The sequence below is a fragment of the Gigantopelta aegis genome, chromosome 4, assembly GCF_016097555.1.
Source record: "Gigantopelta aegis isolate Gae_Host chromosome 4, Gae_host_genome, whole genome shotgun sequence".
Classification (NCBI taxonomy): Eukaryota; Metazoa; Mollusca; class Gastropoda; order Neomphalida; family Peltospiridae; genus Gigantopelta; species Gigantopelta aegis.
In genome coordinates, this window is record NC_054702.1 from 7,906,610 (window position 1) to 7,933,040 (window position 26,431).

A 26,431-nucleotide genomic window follows, 5' to 3' on the forward strand; every position below is an offset into this window, starting at 1 on the left:
CTACACCACGGAGGTCGGTATGACCCATCCAATGTCAGTTGCGTGCTATATTATACCATGAACTACACCGACACCACGGAGGTCGGTATGACCCATCCAATGTCAGTTGTGTGCTCTATTATACCATGGACTACACCGTGGTACAGATCAGTGTGCTATGCATGTATTCCAAATCTGCACCATGATGATAATGTGTATGATGCTTGAATAAAATCATCTTACTTTCTGTGAACAGGGCCCCATTCCATAAAACCATCACAGCGCTAAGATCATCTGAAGTGCATAACTATCTGATGCACTTAAAATGATCTTAGAGCTAAGATCGCTTGTAGAACAGGGCCCTGGATCACTAATAAGACATGACATGTTCTATACAATTTGTGCAACATGCTGTACTCACATTCTCCACTGACTCTTATCAATTACAGCACATTCTAATGGTGTGCATGCAGTCAATTACTTCTGGTCTTGTGAATCAGAATGCACGAGAGATCTAAATCCAACATTCTGGTGTATCACTATCAAAAATTGATTAAATGATGGGGCTTTGAGCTCATCTGAACTGTTAAAAGGAGTTCAGTTACATCAGATTAAAAAAACAAACTATAAAAAGTAACTGATGAATTATAGAACAAGAATGCTATGCCATGATGGTGCTTTCTCGGTGAAGACCAAGGAAATAAATTGCTGTAAAAACTGGAAGCATTGAATTAAATTGTAATTTAACAGTGAACAGAGAGTTGCAAGACAGTTAAGTGAGGTGAGATTTTCTACAAATTAAGTCATCTGTGTGGATTATATGTCTAGAAAAAACTAAATACAATAATACTAAGGACAAATGCAGTCAGAACTTGATCAGGATGACTGGCTGGATCAGTACTATGGTAAATTAGTCCAGTTAGAGCAGTTCAATTAGAACTGAATTAATACAGTCATGTTAGGATTATAGTAGAAGTAGGATTTGTATTAATTAAATAAAGAGTGTATTAATTAAATAAAGACTGACTAAATTAAATAATGACTGTATGGATGAAAATAGTTAGATGTGAGTAAATTAATATCATAAATCAAAACTATGAATTCATGACATCAGAACAGAATATATGACATCAAGCCTGGAATTTATGTTATCAGAATAGAATATACATATATGACATCAAGCCTGGAATTTATGTCATCAGAACAAAATATGTAATATCAGGACTGGAATTTATGTCATCAGAACAGAATATATGATATCAAGCCTGGAATTTATGTCATCAGAACAGAATATATGATATCAAGACTGGAATTTATGTCATCAGAACAGAATACATGACATAAAAATTATAAGTTATGTCATCGGAACAGAATACATGACATGCAGAGGTGGAATTTATAACACTGGGACTAAAATTGCAACTGTGCAAGTGGTATTCTGCCACTTGTATAGCAGTAAAATGAAAGAAAGAAAGAAAAAAATGTTTTATTTAATGATGCACTCAACACATTTTATTTACGGTTATATGGGGTCAGACATATGATTAAGGACCACACAGATATTAGGAGAGGAAACCCGCTGTCGCCACTTTATGGGCTACTCTTTTCGATTAGCAGTAAGGGATCTTTTGTATGTACCATCCCACAGGCAGGATAGTACATACCAAGGCCTTTGATATACCAGTCGTGATGCACTGGCTGGAACAAGAAATATCCCAATGAGCCCACCGACGGGGATCGATCCCACACCGACGGTGCATCGAGCGAGTTCTGTACTACTGGGCTACATCCCGCCCCCAACAGTAAAATGAGGTGGAGCTCTAACATAAGAGTAATAAAACATCTGTTGTTAACCTATGTTAATGATTTTGCATGGAAGTTAGAGAATAACTTTATTCCAGTTCATATGGCTAATTCATCGGTTTCCTTTTTTATGCAAATTGACTGTGTGCAAGAATGTGAGATTGAATACTTTGTGGTTATTTATCATAAATAACTGTAAAAAATAGTGAAACATGTCATTTGCAACTATAATATGCATCTTTAATCCTCATCTCATCAAAGTACTGTAAATACAAATTCCTGATTTCTCAAGGCGAGAAGTTTCATCAATTTGAAAGCGTTATAAAAATTGAAGTTGTGGTTCAGAGGCCACAGACTATGTGTGTTTGTAAATTAATTTTGACAAACACTGTAATGTACACTAAGGAATAGATTTTTCATGCAGTAAAGAGCTTTCCATCCCAGTAGATAACCAGTCACCGTTTATCAGCATTTTCCAGTTCAATCAGTTGCAATATGGGGGATCTCGGTTTTAAAAACTCTCTTTGAAGTGGTCATCATAATTGTTTTAAACAGACACACAGATGTGACGTATATCTAATCATGTACTTAACAGGTTCAGTGACACCACTATAAAATACACTGATGGAAATAAATAAGGGATCACATAAATGTAATAGTAACAGTAAAAAGTGATTCAGCTGAAACCTTCACCCCTGTTGTCAGGAAGTTAACAGTGTTCGTGACATTCAGTCCCACAGTATACCTTTGTGTATTAGACAGCTATTACTATGCTAGCAATAAACTGACTTTGATCTATAATAACAGTATTTCTTTCTATTACTTTAGCTGTGTTTTATAATTATACAACCTGAGGGCTTATCCATGCTCTGCACCATAAACATAGAGAATGTTATATGAGTGGCATATAAAATGTATATAATGACTGAAAGCTATTTGAAGATCTTTTTAAACAAAGTATAAAATAAATGGTACATGTGTCTAATGAACATATGGTAAAAAAGAAGAAGTTTAAAATAAAATTTATTGGTTTTTTAACTAAAACATATCTACAGTCCTTGCAATGGTAACATATATACACCACAGAGCAATCTGTTTCATTAGTGCTAATTTCATGTATACATGTACATGTAGCTTTGGTATATGGCTAAACACCGTGAAGATGTCTTCAAAGCGATCTCTTCACATGTGGGATATCGCTGTATGCAATATCATATCACAATATGTTCGGTATTTGTATTATGCATCCAATCACATTTCAATTAAATTTACATCTTTTTTTGTCTCTTAACAATTATGCAATTATAAACCCTGAAAACAGCACTGTGGGATATTACATACAACATGCTACAGATAGTCAATAATCAGTTTACACAGCACATGTGACATAATGTACAAATAATAAAAAAACACACATATATTATTGCATTAAAGCTATAATCTTACCAGTTTATCTATTAGCATCATTTATTAATGCAAAATACAAACATAACTACAATTTTAATAGACCAGTGTGTTATATATGCACTATTAATTAACATTTATCATATAACTAATTACAATTCAACCAACATAAGACAGTGGAAAAACACTTCATTTATGAGATAACCATATGAAGGTTTTAGATTTGTCAGTCTTATTGTCTATTTGATGCCTGCAGATGTCATTTTTGGCCAAGGGCATTAGCTTGAGATAATAAATTGAGCATTTGTGGGCATCAAATAGACAGTAATACCTGTAAATCTACAAACTCAATATGGTTATCTCCATTGTAAACTGAAATGTTTTGTCATGAAATCAACTAAAATATGTTGTATATTTGTAAAAGAAATAACTTGCTAAAATTTAAACATTGGCCTTTGAACAGTTAACTTAAATTGGCGTGTCCCACTTTCCAATGAGGCCACTATAGCTTTGTGAGTATTATTATCCATTTGACCAAAGGCCGTGGTATGTGCTATCCTGTCTGTAGGTTGGTGCTTATAAGTGACCCCTTGCTACTAATGGAAAATGTAGCGGGTTTTCTCTCTAAGACTATAATCATGTCAAAATTTTAAAATGGCTGACATTATATAGCCAATGATAAATAAATCACTGTGGTGTCATTAAACAAACCAAACTTTGTTTTTCCAGGATCAAGTGGATAATAAAGTTTGTTTTAACCAATCATACTACAGAACCTACTCACCATCAGTTTACAATTAACATAGTCATCACCAGGAATGTTGGAAAGCAAACAATTTAATTGTCAGTATTTATTAACATAGCCATCACCAGGAATGTTGGAAAGCAAACAATTTTTTGTAATGAACCAGTAAAATTTATGGCTAATACAATTTTTATTACAGTAAAAATGACCAAAAACTGTTAAAATGGGTTCTTTTGCACCAACAAATCCCCTATTGTAATCTAGCTACCTGGTGTTAAAATGAACACTAACACCTTTTATGTGACATAGATTATCAATCATAATCAAACAATATTAAAGATTAGCATGCAACAGATGAAAACATATATTTAATGTGGATAATCTACTCTAAATGGTTAAATAAAAAAATATATTTCCAGACTGCATACAGCTTTAAGACATCATAGATCCTTTGAAACTGAATAACAAGGTGTTCATGTTCAGGTTTCTGAGAACAAAATCAATGTTAGCCGAAGGTAATTGTCTATCTACATCACACCAATATCACATATCAGGTTTACCTTGAGGCTGTTAATTGAAGCCAGCACGGAACCTGGGGTGTTCAGGGGACATCAATATGTCTATATCTGTACCAATATTAATGTATCTTGTCATATTACACGCTGCAGAGATCACTATCCTGTTCATTAATGGATTCATTAAACCCAGAGATTAGACAATGCCGTGCAGTATGTGTTATATTACAGCTTGTTAACATCCAGTCCGGTTAATGGACTTACTATATATACCTAGAGGTTAGAGGTTAGACAAAATGATACAGTGCATATAATATTAAAACTTGTCACAACATCCAGTCCAGTTAATGGACCTACTATATATACCGAGAGGTTAGAGGTTAAGCAACACGATGCAGTATGCATTATATTACAACTTGTCACAACATCCAGTCCAGTTAATGGACTTACTATATATACACCAAGAGGTTAGAGGTTAGACAATATGGTGTAGTTTGGTTTGGACTTACTATATACCGAGAGGTTAGAGGTTAGACAATTCTGGTCTCGGCAAATTGTGAGAATGATTATTTTACTTGTACATCACTCATACTGATTTTTCATTCACCCATTAAATATAGCTCATCATTTGCATGCATGGTCATGAATGGTTACACAAAATAGAAATGAGTTACTTAAATTAGTTTTTGCATAACCCATAAAGGTTTACACAAATATTCAATGTTCAGAGTCCTATACAAAATACAGTGCAATACTTATTATAAAGGTTTACACAAATATTCAATGTTCCAAGGCCTATACAAAATACAGTGCAATACTTATTATAAAGGTTTACACAAATATTCAATGTTCCAAGGCCTATACAAAATACAGTGCAATACTTATTATAAAGGTTTACACAAATATTCAATGTTCAGAGTCCTATACAAAATACAGTGCAATACTTATTATAAAGGTTTACACAAATATTCAATGTTCAGAGGCCTATACAAAATACAGTGCAATACTTATTACATGATATATTCATTTAACAGGCTCAAATACAGCCATATAATTATGACATGTCTCAATTGTTAACACTGGTGGGTCCATGCTGAGAGGTGTTCTCCCACAGACTACAAATTTATGATCAATTTACTGAAAAGAACAATACAATGATTCAAAATAACAGAACCAGTATCCATTATTTTAATTTTTATTTGTTGAAACTTTCCTGGGTTAAAGTTGAAGTTTATTTTGTCATCGAATAAAATATTTTAAATATCCTTGTTAACATGTAAAATTTTGAAAAAATAAAAGCACAACAAACAAAACAAGTATCCAAAACCCACAATAACTTCTCCCTCACTCACACCCCAAATATCATTTCTGTCACAAAAACTAAAAATGACATCCCAGCAAGTGCCCCCTTTTTAGCTGTATCAGGTACCAAATAAAACCCTGCATTTGCCTCTGTGATTAAGACTAAAATTTTAGATGGGGTGTGGTGACCTCCTCCTCCACCAAAACAAAAGAAGAAGAAAAAAATTGCCATGTAGATAGCCAGTTGTCATTAGCCTCAGACTAAATATATGGCCACCATGCATGTAGCCATTTCTATGTGAAGTGACAAAGATGGCAGTGTCCATTTCTGTTGTATTTGTGGAATTTATTCCCTGTGTATTACATTATAGATTTATATCAGTAACAAATGAAACAAAAGTTGAATTGTGTTTGCAAAACAATCAGACATAATATATGTGTTTGATGATTCAGATCGAGCATGCTATCAGTATAAATTACTGATGCCCACAAGAAAGTTCACAAGGCTTAAAATTGTATCATAGAAAACCAACAACATGGTATTGTGGGATACGAAAATATCATGAACTTCAACATCTAAATGACACAATATGCAAAATATTTGTAACGTGGTTTCTAAATTGCTTCTTTTCAATTAGCAACAATATGTATCAAATTATTAAAATTTTATGTACGTAAAGTTTCTTTTGGACGTCAGTATAATGATGTGTATACAAACTATAAGCTAATAAACTCAGACAGTCACGGAGAATGTATTATTCAACATTGACCCACTGGACTATATGTGTGTACAGGAAATCAGTTTATTGATTCGTTCTTTGATCTACATGGATCTAAAGTATGTGTATTAATAACATTAGTTCACGTACATCATGGGATATATATTGACAAATATATTATGATACTAGATAATAAGTTACAATAGCATGCTCCAAAGATCATGCCTGTCAGTGTTATATATTAGTACGTATTTGCAGGCCACAAAATTCCAAAATCTTAGTTAAACAGACGTCAGTTCACATGATTTTTATAAAATTGTTTGTTGTTTTTTGTGAATTTATCAATGATATAAATTGTATAAAATCGGGTTACTACACAACACAATTTTATTCTAAATTTGTGACTGTGTTACATCCATAAATTCAAAAAAAAATTGAAATAATGTTTATAATTATAATTATAATTTATCAATGTATAACAGTCACAAATTATATAAAATCGTGTTGCTACACAACACAATTTTACACTATATTTGTGACTGTTACATACAAACAGGAATTCTATTGTGTTGTCATTTTTTGTGAATTTATCAATGTATAACAGTCACAAATTATATAAAATCGTGTTGCTACACAACACAATTTTACACTATATTTGTGACTGTTACATACAAACAGGAATTCTATTGTGTTGTAATTTTTTGTGAATTTATCAATGTATAACAGTCACAAATTATATAAAATCGAGTTGCTACACAACACAAGTTTACACTATATTTGTGACTGTTGCATACAAACAGGAATTCTATTTAGTTAAAAATACACAAAAATCCGTTTCTAACATCCTTTCCATGATCTGTTTTACGTAATGATGTCCCAGCTAGCGTAATGACGTCCAAGCTAGCGTAATGACGTCCCAGCTAGCGTAATGATGTCCCAGCTAGCGTAATGACGTCCCAGCTAGTCCCAGCTAGCGTAATGACGTCCCAGCTAGCGTAACGACGTCCCAGCTAGTCCCAGCTAGTGTAATGACGTCCCAGCTAGCGTAATGACGTCCCAGCTAGTCCCAGCTAGCGTAATGTCGTCCCAGCTAGCGTAATGACGTCCCAGCTAGCGTCATGACGTCCCAGCTAGTCCCAGCTAGCGTAATGTCGTCCCAGCTAGCGTAATGTCGTCCCAGCTAGCGTAGTCCCAGCTAGCGTAACGACGTCCCAGCTAGCGTAATGACGTCCCCCAGCTAGCAGCTAGCGTCATGACGTCCCAGCTAGTCCCAGCTAGCGTAATGTCGTCCCAGCTAGCGTAATGTCGTCCCAGCTAGCGTAATGACGTCCCAGCTAGCGTAACGACGTCCCAGCTAGCGTAATGACGTCCCAGCTAGTCCCAGCTAGCGTAATGTCATCCCAGCTAGCGTAATGTTGTCCCAGCTAGCGTAATGACGTCCCAGCTAGCGTAATGACGTCCCAGCTAGCGTCATGACGTCCCAGCTAGTCCCAGCTAGCGTAACGACGTCCCAGCTAGCGTCATGACGTCCCAGCTAGTCCCAGCTAGCGTAATGTCATCCCAGCTAGCGTAATGTTGTCCCAGCTAGCGTAATGACGTCCCAGCTAGCGTAATGACGTCCCAGCTAGCGTAACGACGTCCCAGCTAGTCCCAGCTAGTGTAATGACGTCCCAGCTAGCGTAATGACGTCCCAGCTAGTCCCAGCTAGCGTAATGTCGTCCCAGCTAGCGTAATGACGTCCCAGCTAGCGTCATGACGTCCCAGCTAGTCCCAGCTAGCGTAATGTCGTCCCAGCTAGCGTAATGTCGTCCCAGCTAGCGTAATGACGTCCCAGCGTAACGACGTCCCAGCTAGCGTAATGACGTCTAGTCCCAGCTAGCGTAATGTCGTCCCAGCTAGCGTAATGACGTCCCAGCTAGCGTAACGACGTCCCAGCTAGCGTAATGACGTCCCAGCTAGTCCCAGCTAGCGTAATGTCATCCCAGCTAGCGTAATGTTGTCCCAGCTAGCGTAATGACGTCCCAGCTAGCGTAATGACGTCCCAGCTAGCGTAACGACGTCCCAGCTAGCGTAACGCCGTCCCAGCTAGCATAATGACGTCCCAGCTAGTAATGACGTCCCAGCTAGCGTAATGCCGTCCAAGCTAGCGTAATGCCGTCCCAGCTAGTGTAATGATGTCCCAGCGACGTCCCAGCTAGCGTAATGACGTCCCAGCGACATCCCAGCTAACGTAATGATGTCCCAGCTAGTAATGTCGTCCCAGCTAGAGTAACGCCGTCCCAGCTAGCGTAACGATGTCCCAGCTAGAGTAACGACGTCCCAGCTAGCGTAACGACGTCCCAGCTAGAGTAACGACGTCCCAGCTAGAGTAGCGACGTCCCAGCTAGCGTAGCGACGTCCCAGCTAGCGTAGCAGCGTCCCAGCTAGCGTAACGACGTCCCAGCTAGAGTAGCGACGTCCCAGCTAGCATAGCGACGTCCCAGCTAGCGTAGCAGCGTCCCAGCTAGCGTAACGACATCCCAGCTAGAGTAACGACGTCCCAGCTAGCGTAACGACGTCCCAGCTAGCGTCACGCCGTCCCAGCTAGCATCACGCCGTCCCAGCTAGCGTAACGACGTCCCAGCTAGCGTCACGCCGTCCCAGCTAGCATCACGCCGTCCCAGCTAGAGTAACGACGTCCCAGCTAGTGTCACGCCATCCCAGCTAGCGTCACGACGTCCCAGCTAGCGTAACGACGTCCCAGCTAGCGTAACGACGTCCCAGCTAGCGTCACGCCGTCCCAGCTAGCGTCACGACGTCCCAGCTAGCGTAACGACGTCCCAGCTAGCGTAACGACGTCCCAGCTAGAGTAACGACGTCCAGCTAGAGTAACGACGTCCCAGCTAGCGTAATGACGTCCCAGCTAGAGTAACGACGTCCCAGCTAGCGTAACGACGTCCCAGCTAGAGTAACGACGTCCCAGCTAGCGTAATGATGTCATCTTCTGAGGGGCGGGATGTAGCCCACTGGTAAAGCGCTCGCTTGATGCATGGTCAGTTTGGGATCGATCCCCATCAGTGGGCCCATTGGGCTATTTTTTGCTCCATCCAGTGCACCACGACTAGTATATCAAAGGCTGTGGTATGTGCTATCCTGTCAGGTGGATGGTGCATATAAAAGATCCCTTACTGCTAACTGAAAAGAGTAACCCATGAAGTGGCGATAGCGGGTTTCCTCTCTCAATATTTGTGTGGTCCTTAACCGTAAATAAAATGTGTTGAGTGCATCATTAAATAAAACATTTCTTTCCTTCCTTCATCTTCTGAGGTTTATCGATGACAACTTTCAGTTTTTAAGTGACGTCGACCAATCAGAATTGAGTAAGTCGTATAACGGCAAGAAGTTTGTAATGATATCTTTGTGACAGATTGTTTGGTTCGATTGATTATATTTGAGTAACCTATGAGTTAACTAATAGTAAAACAATACTGCTATGGTCCTGGGCCACGTTCCATGAAGCAATTTTAACATTAAGATCACTTTAAGTGCATATAGTAGTTATATACTTAAGCAGTGTTTGAAATAAGCACTTGTCCGTTTGTCCCGACAAGTGAAAATCTATTCAGACAAGCAAAATGTGCCTCGGTGGTTGTCCAGTGGACAAGTAAAAAATTTCAGTGCAGTTTCATTTTTAGCCATCACAAACATCATCCTGATACTTGAATAAAATAAACCATTTATGTGGACAAGTGAAAATATTGACAGACAAGTAGATTTCTAGATGTATTTGTCCGGTAGACTAGTAAAATATTCTCCATATCTTAGCACTATGATTATTTCATGGAACAGGGCCCTGTTCTCTACTGATGTTCCAAATGCATTTTAAACAGATTCTCAAATGAGATATATGTAGTATTTTCAATATGAATTCTGTGTTGCACATTAGTTTAAAGAATTTTCAGAATACATTGATTTTTGAATTGCATGAATAAAGTTCTGATGGTTTTAAAAGTTTACAACTTATAATTTAAGAAAGTAACACGTTCACCGTGAACTTAAAGTCGGGTAACCAACATTTGAAGAAAACAATGGTTCACATGAAATAGTGTGCCCTATGTGTGTATATGTACAAAACATGCAGGGTGGTACACAGATAGAGGGACATGAATACCTATTGATGGATGGATGCATGTATGGATGGAAACATGGATGGACGCATGGATGGATAGATGCATGGATGTATGGATGGATGGATGGATGCATGAATGCATGGATGGATGGATGCATGGATGTATGGATGGATGGATGGATGCATGGATATATGTATGGATGCATGGATGGATATATGGATGGATGGACGCATCGATGGATGGATGGATGGATATATGGATAGATGCATGGATGGATGGATGGATGAATGCATGGATATATGGATGTATGGATGAATGGATGTATGTATGGATGGATGCATGGATGTATTGATGGATGGATGCATGCATGGATGCATTGAGGCATACATGGATGGATGGATGCATGGATGGATGCATTGAGGCATGCATGGATGGATGGATGCATTGAGGCATGCATGGATGGATGCCTGGATGTATATATGGATGGATGCATGGATGTATGTATGGATGGATGGATGGATGGATGGATGGATGGATGGATGGATGGATGGATGGATGAATGCATGGATATATGGATGTATGGATGCATGGATGTATGTATGGATGTATGTATGGATGGATGCATGGATGTATTGATGGATGGATGCATGGATGCATTGATGGATGGATGCATGGATGCATTGAGGCATGCATGGATGGATGGATGCATGGATGGATGCATTGAGGCATGCATGGATGGATGCCTGGATGTATATATGGATGGATGCATGGATGTATGTATGGATGGATGGATGTATGTATGTATGTATGTATGGATGGATGGATGGATGGATGGATGGATGGATGGATGGATGGATGGATGGATGGATGCATGCATGGATGCATGCATGGATGCATGCATGGATGCCTGGATGGATGCATTGAGGCATTGCATGGATGGATGGATGCACTGAGGCATGCATGGATGGATGGATGCATTGAGGCATGCATGGATGGATACATGCATGGATGTATGAATTGAGGCATTGCATGGATGGATGGATGGATGGATGCATGCATTGAGGCATGCATGGATGGATGGATGCATTGAGGCATGCATGGATGAATGGATGCATTGAGGCATTGCATGGATGGATGGATGGATGGATGGATGGATGGATGGATGGATGGATGGATGCATTGAGGCATGTATGGATGGATGGATGCATTGAGGCATGCATGGATGGATGTATGAATTGAGGCATGGATGCAGTAAGGCATGGATAGATGAATGGATGCATGATGCACTGAGCCATGGGTGGATGCATGGATGTATGGATGCATGGATGTATGGATGTATGGATGCATGGATGCATGGATGCATGGATGCATGGATGTATGGATGCATGGATGCATGGATGTATGGATGCATGGATGTATGGATGCATGGATGAATGGATGTATGGATGCATGGATGCATGGATGTATGGATGTATGGATGCATGGATGTATGGATGCATGGATGCATGGATGTATGGATGCATGGATGCATGGATGTATGGATGCATGGATGTATGGATGCATGGATGTATGGATGTATGGATGCATGGGTGGATGGGTGGATGGATGAATGGATACATGGACAGAAAGATACATACAGTGAAGTCCATCTAAACAAGACACCCACAGGACCAAATAAAAATAAACCTGGTTTTGGGGGTATTCAGTTAAGAGGTATGTTAAGTTCTGCATTGATATTTAAAAGACACCATTCAAGTTATCTGGTTTTGAAGGGGTTTTAGTTTACAGAGTGTCCGATTGTGATGGGTTTCACTGTATTATTTTGTCCATGCTGTCTGCTATCTTTATCTGAATGGTAAAATACCCAGTGAAATTATATACATTATATTGTCATATATTCAGTGTAATCAAAGTATGTGATATTTTTCAGATCACATACTTTCAGAATTTTATAATATTGCAAAGTAGATGTAAATTACTTGAGGTCAAGGCACTATGTTCATTGACATTTAAGAAAATGTACTAGGGTAACACTCCATAATTGATGTATGCATTCATAGTCATCAAACAAAAACATTTCAATAGCAACTTTATACTGAAAGCTGTCCAGCATTCAGTAAAACAAAAAACGTTAAGCACTAGTTTATTTTTGTGTAAAAATAACCAAAATGACATCATTCTAGTTTGACGTAATTTCCATTAAAATAAAAAGACATCACATCACATATTCTTACATCATTTGAATATTGTAATGGTGGACTGGAATTAAAGTTGCATACACATATAAAGATATTATTTTACCCTTGTGTGTTTCGGTATCGTCAATATCATATATTAGGAATAAAACGTAATGTTTTTTATTATGCTTGCAAACAACTCTGGTAATAACTTCTATGTATGAAATACACAAACACTTTTCTGCTCACTAGCTGCTCTTACTTTTGGAGAACATTGTATTCAACTATTTTGAACAGATATTTTTTTTTTCCTGATCACCTTTTCATTTTAAATTTGCCTGTCACTTAACACATCTGGCTAATTATTTTTCCTAAATACTAGCAGCTAAAAGTGAGTGAAATAATTAGATTAAAAAAAAACTAGCAATTTTTTGTAAATAATAATACAAAAAATACAGACTTTGAAATTCTTCTAATTTCATTTAAAACACTCAACTACTCAGTCATTTGAAAATGTAAAATTCAATTATCACTTTTCTATTTAACTAGAAAGCAGTGAAGCATAAAAAATATTTCTACCTCAAAGAAGAGTGTCTGTTTTTTATACGACTCGAGTTTGTCGCATTTATTAATAAACTGATTTGCAAAAACTACACTTTGTGTTTTCACAGAGAGAGTCATAAGCCCCATGTTTTATTTATTAGGCCATATTCCAGCAGTCATATAGGCTAATGCCCGTTATTGGGTTTCCTGCAAAAAATATTATGAGAGAAAAGAAAATACCCTCAGTACTTAATCTGAATAACATTACTCTGTGGTATGGTGGAAGATGATGAAACGAGTCCACGCAAATCAATGCAATAATAACTGAGTTCTAAAGACACATATTACCATTGCAGTATGCGCATTCTGACGTGCATAAATCAAACATTGATGTTTTGCTGCTGCTCCAGTCATGACTGATGTTTCATGAATTTATAGCACCAGTAAGAGTGCATTAATATTACATGTACAGTTGTAAATATTTTAAGGTTTTTATACAGTTAAATGTTGTTATCTCAGTATTGGAGAGATTAAACCAAATGACTTGACATAACAGTGGGTCAAACATATTTGACATAATTCATACAGAAATGTGCAATATGTGCTTGAAGTGGTAAAATGTATATGTATACATCTGTCAGAGTATATACCTAGTGGGTGACAGCCGGGGACAGTCCCCTCCCAATAAATATGAAAATATAACATCACTTACCTAATCAAGCAATGGAGTGGTGTTGACATATTTCATATAACAAGTGATGTTGGGTGATGTCAAGATATTACATATAACATCACTTGCCTTATCAGTGAGGTGGTGTTAAGATATTACACACAATGAAAGTCACTGTGACATACAACATCACTTACCTAATCAATGGGGTGATGTTAAGATGACATACAACACTTACCTAATCAATGGGATGATGTTAAGATATGACATTTAACATCAATGGAGTGATGTTGAGATATTACATATTACATCACTTAATTAATCAAAGGAGTGATATTTAGATATTATATATAACATCACTTAATTAATCAAAGGAGTGATGTCAGAATATTACATATAACACCACTAAACTAATCAATGTTGTGGTGTTAAGCTATTACATATAACATCACTTTCCTAATCATGCAATGAGGTGTTGTCGACATTTATGATGTTTAACATCACTTACCTAATCAATGGGGTGGTGTTGAGATATTACACACAGTGAAAGTCACTTACCTAATCAATGGGGTGGTGTTGAGATATTACACACAGTGAAAGTCACTTACCTAATCAATAGGGTGGTGTTGAGATATTACACACAGTGAAAGTCACTTACCTAATCAATGGGGTGGTGTTGAGATATTACACACAGTGAAAGTCACTTACCTAATCAATGAGGTGGTGTTGACATATTTCACACAATGAAAGTCACTTACCTAATCAATGGGGTAATGTTGACATATTGCACACAATGAAAGTCACTTACCTAATCAATTGTGTGATGTTGACATATTACACACAGTAAAAGTCATTTACCTAATCAATGGGGTAATGTTGACATATTACACACAGTGGAAATGAAATCACTTACCTAATCAATGGGGTGGAGTTGGCATATTACACACAATGAAAGTCACTTACCTAATCAATGGGATGATGTTCAATTATTACACACAGTGAAAGTCACTTACTTAATCAATGGGGTGGTGTTGAGATATTACACACAGTGAAAGTCACTTACCTAATCAATGGGGTGGTGTTGAGATATTACACACAGTGAAAGTCACGTACCTAATCAATGGGGTGGTGTTGAGTGCGTCCCTCCCTGCTCTCTGGAGGAACCCAGCTGATGCTCGGTACTTCCTCTGTGATTGGTCATGTGACTTGTCTGACGTGACAGGTTAGTGAAGCTTCCTGCGGTGGGACTGCATCACGAAATGGCAGAACAAAATGCTGGCAAAGTTTATGACCTGACAGAACGACACTTCCTGCAGGAACACTGCCGCTACCCCGAGGAATACCAGGAACTGTGTGGCACCGCAAGAGACCTGGCCTGATTGAAATTACAGATGAACATTCCTGTCACACCATCAATCTATCGGAGGTGTCTGAGCCCAACTGACAGTGAACAATAGCATTTAAATTTCCATCAAGACCTTGGCAGCACTTTACACGCAATTAGCAGAAAATATTCAAACGTCAAACACACGCTCTGTTATGGGTATTCATACAAAGCAATATTTTCAATTAAAAATATTGATTATATGCCAAATTGAAATACAATGTATGCACCGATTAGAAAATATTTACCATTGTTCATGTCTGAAAGAATATTCTAAATCCACAAAAAGCATCGATCTAGAAGGATACTCACCAAGCGATTAAAGCACAAATTTCAATAGCACAAGCACGTGACTTAGTACCAGTCCTTCTCACACGCATTAAACTAAGACAGTATTTAATGGTTCAAACTGCTGGAATCAAGCGTCTGTGACTGGGTGGTGTAAAGACCAATAGTTGGTGACTAATTCCAACACGTACAATGTCAATATTCATCAACAACATGTGCCGCATGCAGCACTCGGCATGGGGAAGCCCAGATCTTAGCAGACCTGCGGTACTCAGTGACAATAATATTGATCCGCCCAGTTTGTAGGCCCGGTTTGGAGGTTCTCCGTGTTGGTGATGTGACCAGGCTCTGCCCAGATGGTGAACGAGACATGTAAAGATGATGTAGAAATCAATATTGAAGAAGACACTGTCAACGTTACAGATGTCAGTTGTGTAATGTGACGCTAAATCAAAGTAACAGTGGTTAGGTTAATTGACATGCAGACTCTTATACCATAATTCTAATTCTGTTCTGGCGAGAGAGAGAGAGAGAGAGAGAGAGAGAGAGAGAGAGAGAGAGAGAGAGAGAGAGAGAGAGAGAGAGAGAGAGAGAGAGAGAGAGAGAGAGAGAGAGAGAGACAGAGAGAGAGAGAGAGACACACAGAAACAGAGAGACAGACATACAAACAGAGACAAACATTCAGAGAGAGACAGGGACAGAGAGAGACAGGGATAGAGAGACAAGACAGGGACAGAGAGAGATAACAGAGAGAGAGAAAGGGAGAGAGAAAGGAGAGAGAAAGAGAGAGAGAGAGGGGGAAAAAGAAAGGGAGAGAGGAAGGAAGGGAGAGAGAACAAAGATGGACCAAGACACCTAGATATATATAGTGAGAGAAAGATAGACAATGAGAGAGAAAGAAAGAAATGTTTTATTTAACGGCGCACTCAACACATTTTATTTACGGTTATATGGCCTCAGACATATGGTTAAGGACCACACAGATTCTAAGAGGAAACCCGCTGTTGCCACTACATGGGCTACTCTTCCGATTAGCAGCAAGGGATCTTTTATTTGCGCTTCCCACAGGCAGGATAGCACAAACCATGGCCTTTGTTGAACCAGTTATGGATCACTGGTCGGTGCAAGTGGTTTACGCATACCCATTGAGCCTTGCGGAGCACTCACTCAGGGTTTGGAGTCGGTATCTGGATTAAAAATCCCATGCCTCAACTGGAATCCGAACCCAGTACCTACCAGCCTGTAGACCGATGGCCTGCCATGATGCCACCGAGGCCGGTACAATGAGAGAGAGAACAGAGATAGACAGACTAAGACAGTTAGATAGAGAAAGAGATGGTGAGAGATAGAAAGAGAGAAGGGGAGGGAGAGACAGCATATTGCATCAAAAGCTTATCTTTCTCTTTCTTTACACATTGACTTGAAGAAATGGGACTTGAAATCGGATTTTAAATACCTTGAATATCAATTTAATTTGGTAATATTTGGAAGTTAATTTTATTTTTAAATTTCCACCTTTTTTTTTCTGATACATGTATATTTTATTAGGTGATTAAATAAAGAACTGGACTGTAATTTAATTCTTTATGAAATTTATATTATTTTAGCAATGTATTTTTTATAAAACAATTAAAATATAATTATTATATCTCTCAAATTACAGTAAATAAAGGTTTTCTTCCCTGAAGGCACTTTTAAATTATTCACAAAATGTCGTGTTGCCAGAAGCTATTAGTACATGCACAGTGACCTGGTATTGTAGAATATTACAAGAACTACCTCAGGAATTAGCAGACTGAGATAAACTTTATTTTAAAAATGTGAATAAAATGGTGGCATGTAGCCAAGTCATAAAGTGCTCGCCTATTAATGCACGGTCAGTCTAGGATCAATCCCCATCAGTGGATACATTGGGCTATTTCTCGTTCCAACCAGTGCACTAGGACTGGTATATTAAAGGCTGTGTGCATGCTATCCTGTCTGTGGGATGGTGCATGTAAAAGATCGATCCGTTGCTTTTAATGAAAAATGTAGCAGGTTTCCTCTCTATGACTGTGTCAAAATGACCGTTTGACATTCAATAGCCTATGATTAATAGGTCAATGTGCTCTAGTGGTGTCATTAAACAAAACAAAGCACTATGCAAGATGGATGCCAATAAACTGAGACTGAGCCCTTCGTGCACACACTTATGCAATGACCACAGAACTCTATTATGTTTTACTACCTCTAAGCAGGAGTTCGGTGCACAATCACCTAAGCTTTGCCATTTAGACAGAAATGTCAGGAGGCTGACAAAGAAAGCCTAAATGATATTAGATGCATACAGTGTTGGTCACAGGAAAACACAAATATAGCGACAGGAGGTGAGATCAATGGAAAGTAAATCATAGTATGTACTGAGGCATTAACTAGCCAAACAACAGTGGCAGCAGTTCCTGTATATATAGAGACATTCACACTATGGATCTCTCCAAAACCGCATCTCTCATCAGTGGAGTACAAATCTATAATATTCAACTTAACAGTGAATACATACAAACACAAGAACCAACAAACAGCAGCGACAGCAGTTCCAGTATATATATATATATAGAGAGAGAGAGACATCAACACTAATCATCTCTCCAAAACCACATCTCTGCTCAGTGGAGTACAAATCTATAATATTCAACTTAACAGTGAATACATACAAACACAAGAACCAACAAACAGCAGTTCCAGTATATATATATATATATATATATATATATATAGAGAGAGAGAGAGAGAGAGAGAGAGAGAGAGAGAGAGAGAGAGAGAGAGAGAGAGAGAGAGAGAGAGAGAGAGAGAGAGAGAGAGAGAGAGAGAGAGACATCAACACTAATCATCTCTCCAAAACCACATCTCTGCTCAGTGGAGTACAAATCTATAATATTCATCTTAACAGTGAATACATACAAGCACAAGAACCAACATCATCTAACTGTTGTTTGTTTGTTTTGTTTAATGACACCACTAGAGCACATTGATTAATTAATCATCGGCTATTACATTTGGTAATTCTGACACTCTTAGAGATGAAACCCACTACATTTTTCCATTAGTAGCAAGAGATCTTTTATGTACACCATCCCATAGACAGGGTAGCACATATCATGGCCTATGATATACCAGTCATGGTGCTCTGGCTGGAATGAGAAATAGCCCACTGGACCAACTGACGGGGGGGGGGGGGGGGGGATTGATCCCAAACTGACCATGTATCAAGCGAGTGCTTTACCACTGGGCTATGCATGTCCCACCCCTTTGGCTATTGGATGTCTAACATTTGGTAATTCTGACACTCTTAGAGAGGAAACCTGCTGCATGTTTCCATTAGTAGCAAGAGGTCTTTTATATGCACCATCTCAATGACAGGATAGCACATACCATGGCCTTTGATATTGCAGTTGTGGAATGAGAAATAACCCAATGGGCCCACTGAATGGGGTCGATCTTAGACTGATCGCTTTACCACTGGACAGACAGTGTTCTCTAAGTTGTATGATATGCCATGGAAATAAGGGGTAAAAAACCACCAAAAACCCACCTGTATTTGTATGATAATGGAAGGAAGGAGGGAAGGAAATATTTTATTTAACGACACACTTAACACATTTTATTTACGGTTATATGGCCTCAGACATATGGTTATGGACCACACAGATATTGAGAGAGGAAACCTGCTGTCGCCATTTCATGGCTACTCTTTTTGATTAGCAACAAGGGATCATTTATATGCACCATCCCACAGACAGAACAGTACATACCACAGCCTTTGTTACACCAGTTGTGGAGCAGTGGCTGGAATGAGAAATAGTCCAATGGGTCTATCAATGGGGATGGATCCTAGACCGATCATGTATCTAACAAATGCTTTACCACAGGGTTATGTTCTGCCTCCTGTATGATAATGGAACACACAGATGAAAGTGGGTTACAGAACCCACCTCCTGTATGATAATGGAACACACAGATGAAAGTGGGTTACAGAACCCCCTACAAATTTTAATATTGGTGGTCAGGTACCAAGATTGTCCCTATGGTTAGGGTAAAACAATGGTCTCAAATGATGGCCCCCTATCCAGAATGTGTGCAAAACATCAGATGGACCACAGTTTAGGACTGAGAATATGGACAATTTTGGACAAATGGCAAAAAACATGAAAACACTGTACAGATGATTAAAACCCAGAAATCCAGATAAATCCAAAAAATGTTAATCTCTGGGAACATGTGAAAACTCTGCAAAAAAAGAAACTTGACATTGGTAAAAATAATGCTATCAGATTCTTTTTACAGAATCAAAGACATCGTAAAGACAATCAAGTAAATGAGCAAATGGTGATGCAAAAACACTAGAAATCGTTTGATTCACATAAATGTAGCTATAGTCAACATTTGTACTGAAACACAAAAGCGCAACCTTCAGAGAAGCACGCGCATCATGAAGTTCTGTAACTTTGCATGCCGAACGCTCTGTTGGTGGGGCATAAAAGTCCACATCAGTAGTAATTCAAACAGACCGCATAACAAAACTGTAGGTAATCCAATAATGCCAAGATTGATGTCAGCTCAATGCAATAATGCCATTGGGAGATTGCAAGCAGGGGCAACTCAACAAGCTATGGCAAGGCACTTTGGCATCTCCAGACAGACCATCTTATGGACATGGTACAACACCATTCAAAGTGTTAATGACAGGCAAAGGTCAGGTCCTGACAGAGTAACCACCACTGCTCAATATCAATACATCCAGGTACTGATCAGACAGTTCATAATCGGTTGAGGGAGGCAGGAATTTTGCCTAGAAGATCAGTATGATGTAATGTTTTGACCCCACATCACTTAGCGGAGCATCTGCAGTGGTGCCAGCAGAGGGTGAGATGGACACATACCAGGTGAAGGACTGTTTTGTTCTCAGATGAGTCTTGTTTTCTCCTGTCACGTGCTGATGGACACACACGTGCCTATAGACATCAAGGGGAATGTTATGCTCCAAACTGCATGCAACAAGTCGACCGTTTTGGTGGTGGCAATGTCATGGTGTGGGCAGGAATCCATCATGGTGGTAGGACGGCTCTTGTGCATGTGGCAGGTACACTGATGGGCATCAGTTATCGAGCATCAGTTATCGAGATCCTGCAGCATCACGCCATTCCGCACATGAACGTCAACAGTGGAATATTTCAGCATGACAATGCCAGACCACATGTTGCACTTGTAAGGAGTTTCTGCAGCACCACAATATCCAGACATTACCTTGGCCTGCTCGTTCGCTGGATTTAAACCCAATAGAACTTCTATGGGATGCACTGGATCAGCATGTGCACCAGAGGAATCCACCACCTCAGACACTTCCGCAACTTTTTACGGCACTGCAGCCTGAGTGGCAGAACATCCCACAATGTGTTGTACCATGTTTAATTGCTTCCATGCATCACTGTTGTTGAGCTGTCATCAGGGTTCATGGTGGTCATAATCGATACTGACATTTTGCCCACACCTATGTGACGCATATTCCTATGTACATGTTTCAGGTGGATTCCCAGAGATACTGTTTCGGACATGTACAGAGTAATCCCCTTCCCATGACATCTTCATCTTTGGTTGCTTGTATCATGTCTACTAGATGTTTTATTAAACTTTGAAAATCAATGTCAAGTTTCATGTTTTGAAGAGTATATATAGAATACTACACTCATTTTTACTAGATATCATTTTTATGACACAAGTGAACTTACCACATTAGTATCTGACTGAACGAAAGCTAAATCAGATACCATGGGAAGTTCACAAGCTTCATAAAAATATTATCTAGTGAAAATGAGTGTGGAATTTTATTTATTACCCACCATAAATAATATAAAATCCGACAACTACTTCTAATATAGCTCAACGAGAAATGCGAATGCACACAGCCTAGACCAGAGAAGATGATGTCACTTACCTAATGATGTTATTTAGCAACTACATGTAATATGCACCACCAGGTGTGTACCAAATGTGTACGACATACCCAAACATTCACCAGACGGGGAGTAGATAGATAGATTATGGCATGAGTGGGAGTGCTATACGGAATTTATGAAACAAGTTTTGAAATTATTTTATTCCTCAAGCGAAAGCGAGTGGTGTAAAACAATTCCCAAATGAATTTCATAAATTTTGTATGGCATTCCTGTGAATGTTATAATTTATTTATTATCCACAAACTATGATTCTGAACAAATGTTAAATATGATTGTAATTGCTTCACAATCGGTGTTAATAAAATTAAGCCATGTCAATTACAGTGAAGTGGGATGATGTCTATTTCATAAACTGCGATGGTCTCAAGCTTGCAGCTGGTATAGCAACTTGTGATGTCAGATGTGTGCAATAACAGTTTTCAAAGTATTGTTATTACCCAGGCAATAAAGATAGTGTAGGAAAAATATGACATTTATGTAACCGTTTATTGGAGACCATATAACTATACTGAGCAATTCCATAAATTGTTGAACAGGACATTCAGTGATCTTTGTGGCTGTGTAGACAATTAAGACATAAATCAGTGAGTTGCTTGTGGTGTAGTGAGACTATTACTATTGTTAATTAATAATGGTGGTTTTAACCTCATTGCCTGTATTGATAAGAAACTAGAAGACAACTTGCAGTACAGGCCATGTTTAAGATATGAATTCCACCAACTGACAGTTTAGTGAGACTATTACTATTGTTAACTGCAGTACAGGCCATGTTTAAGATATGAATTCCACCAACTGACAGTTTAGTGAGACTATTACTATTGTTAACTGCAGTACAGGCCATGTTTAAGATATGAATTCCACCAACTGACAGTTTTACAAGTAAAATCCTCTATTTACTTATATGGGGTGGGATGTAGTCCAGTGGTAAAGCATTTGCTTGATGCACAGTCGGTCTTGAATTGATCCCCATCGGTGGGCCCATTGGGCTATTTCTTGTTCCAGCCAGTGCACCTCAACTGGTATATCAAAGATCTTGGTATGTGCTATCCTGTCTGTGGTATGGTGCATGTAAAAGATCCCTTGCTACATGGACTAATGAAAAAAGGTAGCAGATTTTCTCTCTAAGACTATATGTGAGAATAACCCAAAGTTTGACATCCAATAGCCGATGATTAGTAAATCAATGTGCCGCAAACTTTATCTATTTACTTATATATGTAATTATGTTTTTATTGTCCATCATCTGACAGTTTTAAATGTAAAATAATCTGTTCATTTATAAATTACACAGTGAAAGCCTCAGTAAACCACAATTGTCTGAAACTGGACAATTTTAAATGTGCTGTTTCAAATATCAGTAAACCACTCTAAACCAAATACAACTTAAGACCAGAATTTTGACTTTGTTCCTTGGGTATCCTGTTTAGAAGAGGTTTAATGTTTGTGAATGGAAGGTGGTAGTCTTCTTACAGACAACACATGATGTGGTGTTGTGGAGTGGCAGTCCTCTCATAGACAAAAGGAAGGAAAGAAATGTTTTATTTACAGTTATATGGCATCAGACATATGGTTAAGGACCACACAGATACTGAGAGAGGAAACCCGTTGTCGCCACCTTGTGGGCTACTCTTTTCGATTAGCAGCAAGGGATCTTTTATATGCACCATCCCACAGACAGGATAGTACATACCATGGCCTTTGTTACACCAGTTGTGGAGCACTGGCTGGAATGAGAAATAGCCCAATGGGTCCACCGATGGGGATTGATCCTAGACCGACAGCACATCAAGCAAACACTTTACCACTGGGCTAAGTCCCACCCCTCCTGTAGACGAAGAAAATGGACAGCAATTCGTGGAAACAATCACAACCTTGCCTGATCATTTTAAGTACCAGAATTATTTCACTGCAGTAAAATGATGCATTTCACAACAGTATCAGAATTATTTCACTGCAGTAAAATGATGCATTTCACAACAGTATCAGAATTATTTTACTGCAGTAAAATGATGCATTTCACAATAGTATCATAATTATTTCACTGCATTAATATGATGCATTTCACAACAGTATCAGAACTATTTCACTACATTTCACAATACAGTCCAACCTGTGTTAAGCAGCCACCAAAGGGATTATTAAACTGGTCCTTTAAGACAGGTGGCTGCTTAATACAGGTCAGGTTAAACTATATTAGATGATTTGGAGATTAAAAATTTGGTCTTTTAACAGAGGTAGCTGCTTAACACAGATGACCACTGAAGCAGATTTTCATGGGTATAAAGTTAAAAGTTTGTTTTGTTTAATGACACCACTGGAGCACATTGATTTATTAATCGTTGGCTATTGGTTGTCAAACATTTGGTGATTCTGACATATGGTCCATTAGTAGCAAGATATCTTATATGTGCACCATCCCACAGACAGGATAGCACATACCACGGCCTTCGATATACCAGTCGTGGTGCACTGGCTGGAGTATAAAGCTGCAGGTATATTGTTTATACTTGAAAGCAAAAGTTAACGAATACTTTTGGCAAGAATTATGCCATTAAGCAACTTTGAGATATAACCTTTAAACATGTCTTTATTGCTACTGAATAATAACATGTGCCAGATTAAGTTTCTTCTCAAACATTAAACAATATGTTTGGGTGTTAACTAGTTAAATATCAGTTTCCATCATATCACTTTGAAACTGAAAAACAACCTTTGTGTTAGCTGTAGCGTTCTATAAGCAATACCAATTTTCAGTACCGCTACCATCGCTGAAGGCTGTGAAGACATATCCACCATTTTAATTAAAGGAAATGAACAAACAAGTACATCTGTAATGCAAACAGTCGTCTCAGTATGCGGCTGAATCCCTGCAAAGAAAATATCTGTGTCTGACACCAGTCCATTCTCCGCTGCCCACACTCGGAGAAAGGAATCATTCTGTGCAATTCTTTTATCAATAATAAAAAATATATGTTTTTTTTTCGAGCTATAAAAAAGGACATTAAGTTTGGTTAATCCACAAACCTGTAACACATTCGGATAAAATTACAACAGAGTAAAACAACAGTCTGTGATGTTAAAACAGGGAAATGTCCTTTAAAATAAACAAACTCGACTCCATAACAGTTACTTCTCAGATGCTTGTGTCGGTTTTTAAAAATAAAAATGGCTCTAATAGTAAAAAATATGCCTTAGTGTTTAAAAACTAGGGTGTCCCTTTAGTGTAAATAAAGGAGAAAAGCTAAACATACTAATAATTTCCCAGCACAGGCTTTGAATTACATGTTCTTTGCATGCTTCCCTGTTACCATACCAGAAAATACATTTTCATTTCAACTTATTTCCGTGCTTATATCCAATTAAGGTTCAAACACGCTGTCCTGGGCACACACCTCAGCTACATGGGCTGTCAGTTCAGGACAGTGGGTTAGTTGTTAGTGGTTAGTTGTTAGTCAGAGAGAAGAGGTTGTAGTGGTCTTACATCTACGCATTGAGTCATTAAAACTCACTCTGGGTGGGAGCCGGTACTGGGCTGCGAACCGTATACCTACCATTCTTATGTCCAGTGGCTTAACCACGACACCACCGAGGCTGGTAATACATTTTCAAATATACTACTCAAAAGAATTTAAGGGTCAAAAATTTATAACCAAATAAGTTTCAGAGTGTATTAGATTGATGATGTAAACTACACCAAAAATTTAATTTATTGTTCCATATTTACAAAAACCCACAAATAAACTTCACTGTATACAAGAAAGTCACATGACATGCTGTCAAAGTTGAAGGTTGTCAAACATGGATTTTACACATTAGAACATTCGTTTAATAGTGTGTGTATCCACCCCTGGCGCGAATACACTCGACACATCATTGCCTCATGCTGTTGATCAGACGTCTGAAGAACTCTTGGGGAATGGCCTGCCACTCTGCCATAAGAAGTTGACCCAGATCATGAAGGTTGGCCGGAGGGGCATGGTTATCCCGAACTCTCCTGCCTAATTCGTCCCAAGCCGTCTCTATTGGGGCCAAGTCAGGCGAATATGCTGGCCAATCCATCCTGGCGATACCTTGTTGTCTGAGAAAGTCTGTTACCACATTGTCATCCTGCAGAACTGCCCCGCCGCCAATCTGCTGAAGGCCTGGGAGAACCAACGGCCGGATAATCTCATTCAGATAGCGGATTCCATTCAGATTGCCATCCACCACATAAAGGGGGGGTCCTGTGGTGGATAGAGATGCCGCCCCACACCATGACGCTGCCACCACTGAACCGGTGACGTTGTCTAACGTTAACGTCAGCGAAGTGCTCCCCAGGACATCTATAGACACGAACCCGACCGTCGTTGAACTGGAGACTAAACCTGGACTCATCGGTGAACATCAGTCGACCCCACTGAACACGTTGCCACCACAGATGAAGTGTGCACCAGTGACGTCTGGCCGTTCTGTGATTTGGTAGGAGTGATGGTCGAACAGCCTGGCAACGGCAGCGTAGATTATTGGCTCTCAGACGATTGCGTATGGTTTGATCAGACACTCGAGTTCCAGTCGCAGTCCGCAGATTGTCATGTAATCGACGTGCAGTGGTTGTGCGTTGACGTAGAGCCATATTGGTGATGTAGCGGTCCTCTCTATTTGTAGTGCTTCGGGGTCTTCCCGAACGTGGACGATTTCGAACAGAATTTGTTGCTTGGTACTGTTGCCACACTCGGCCAACGACACTCTGACTGACACCAAGTCTCAGAGCAACATTTCTTTGCATATTGCCATCCTGAAGCCAAGCAATAGCCCTTCCTC

The 26,431-nt window shown here is 38.9% G+C and overlaps 1 protein-coding gene across 4 annotated transcripts in view; it reads right to left on the bottom strand.

Moving 5' to 3' along the window:
- The window catches only part of LOC121371992 (membrane frizzled-related protein-like), a 72,899-nt gene extending 57,011 nt beyond the window's left edge, over positions 1–15,888 (bottom strand). Inside the window, exons 1-2 of one of the 4 annotated variants that reach the window (XM_041498228.1) lie at positions 15,663–15,888; positions 15,080–15,341 (exon numbers count right to left, since the gene is read on the bottom strand). The gene's annotated coding sequence lies outside the window, so the exon portion shown is untranslated. Of the gene's footprint in view, positions 1–14,474; positions 14,498–15,079; positions 15,567–15,662 lie in introns of those variants that run through there. The other 3 variants (XM_041498230.1, XM_041498226.1, XM_041498227.1) reach the window with 3 other exon arrangements.
- Between the last annotated feature and the right edge of the window lie 10,543 nt (positions 15,889–26,431).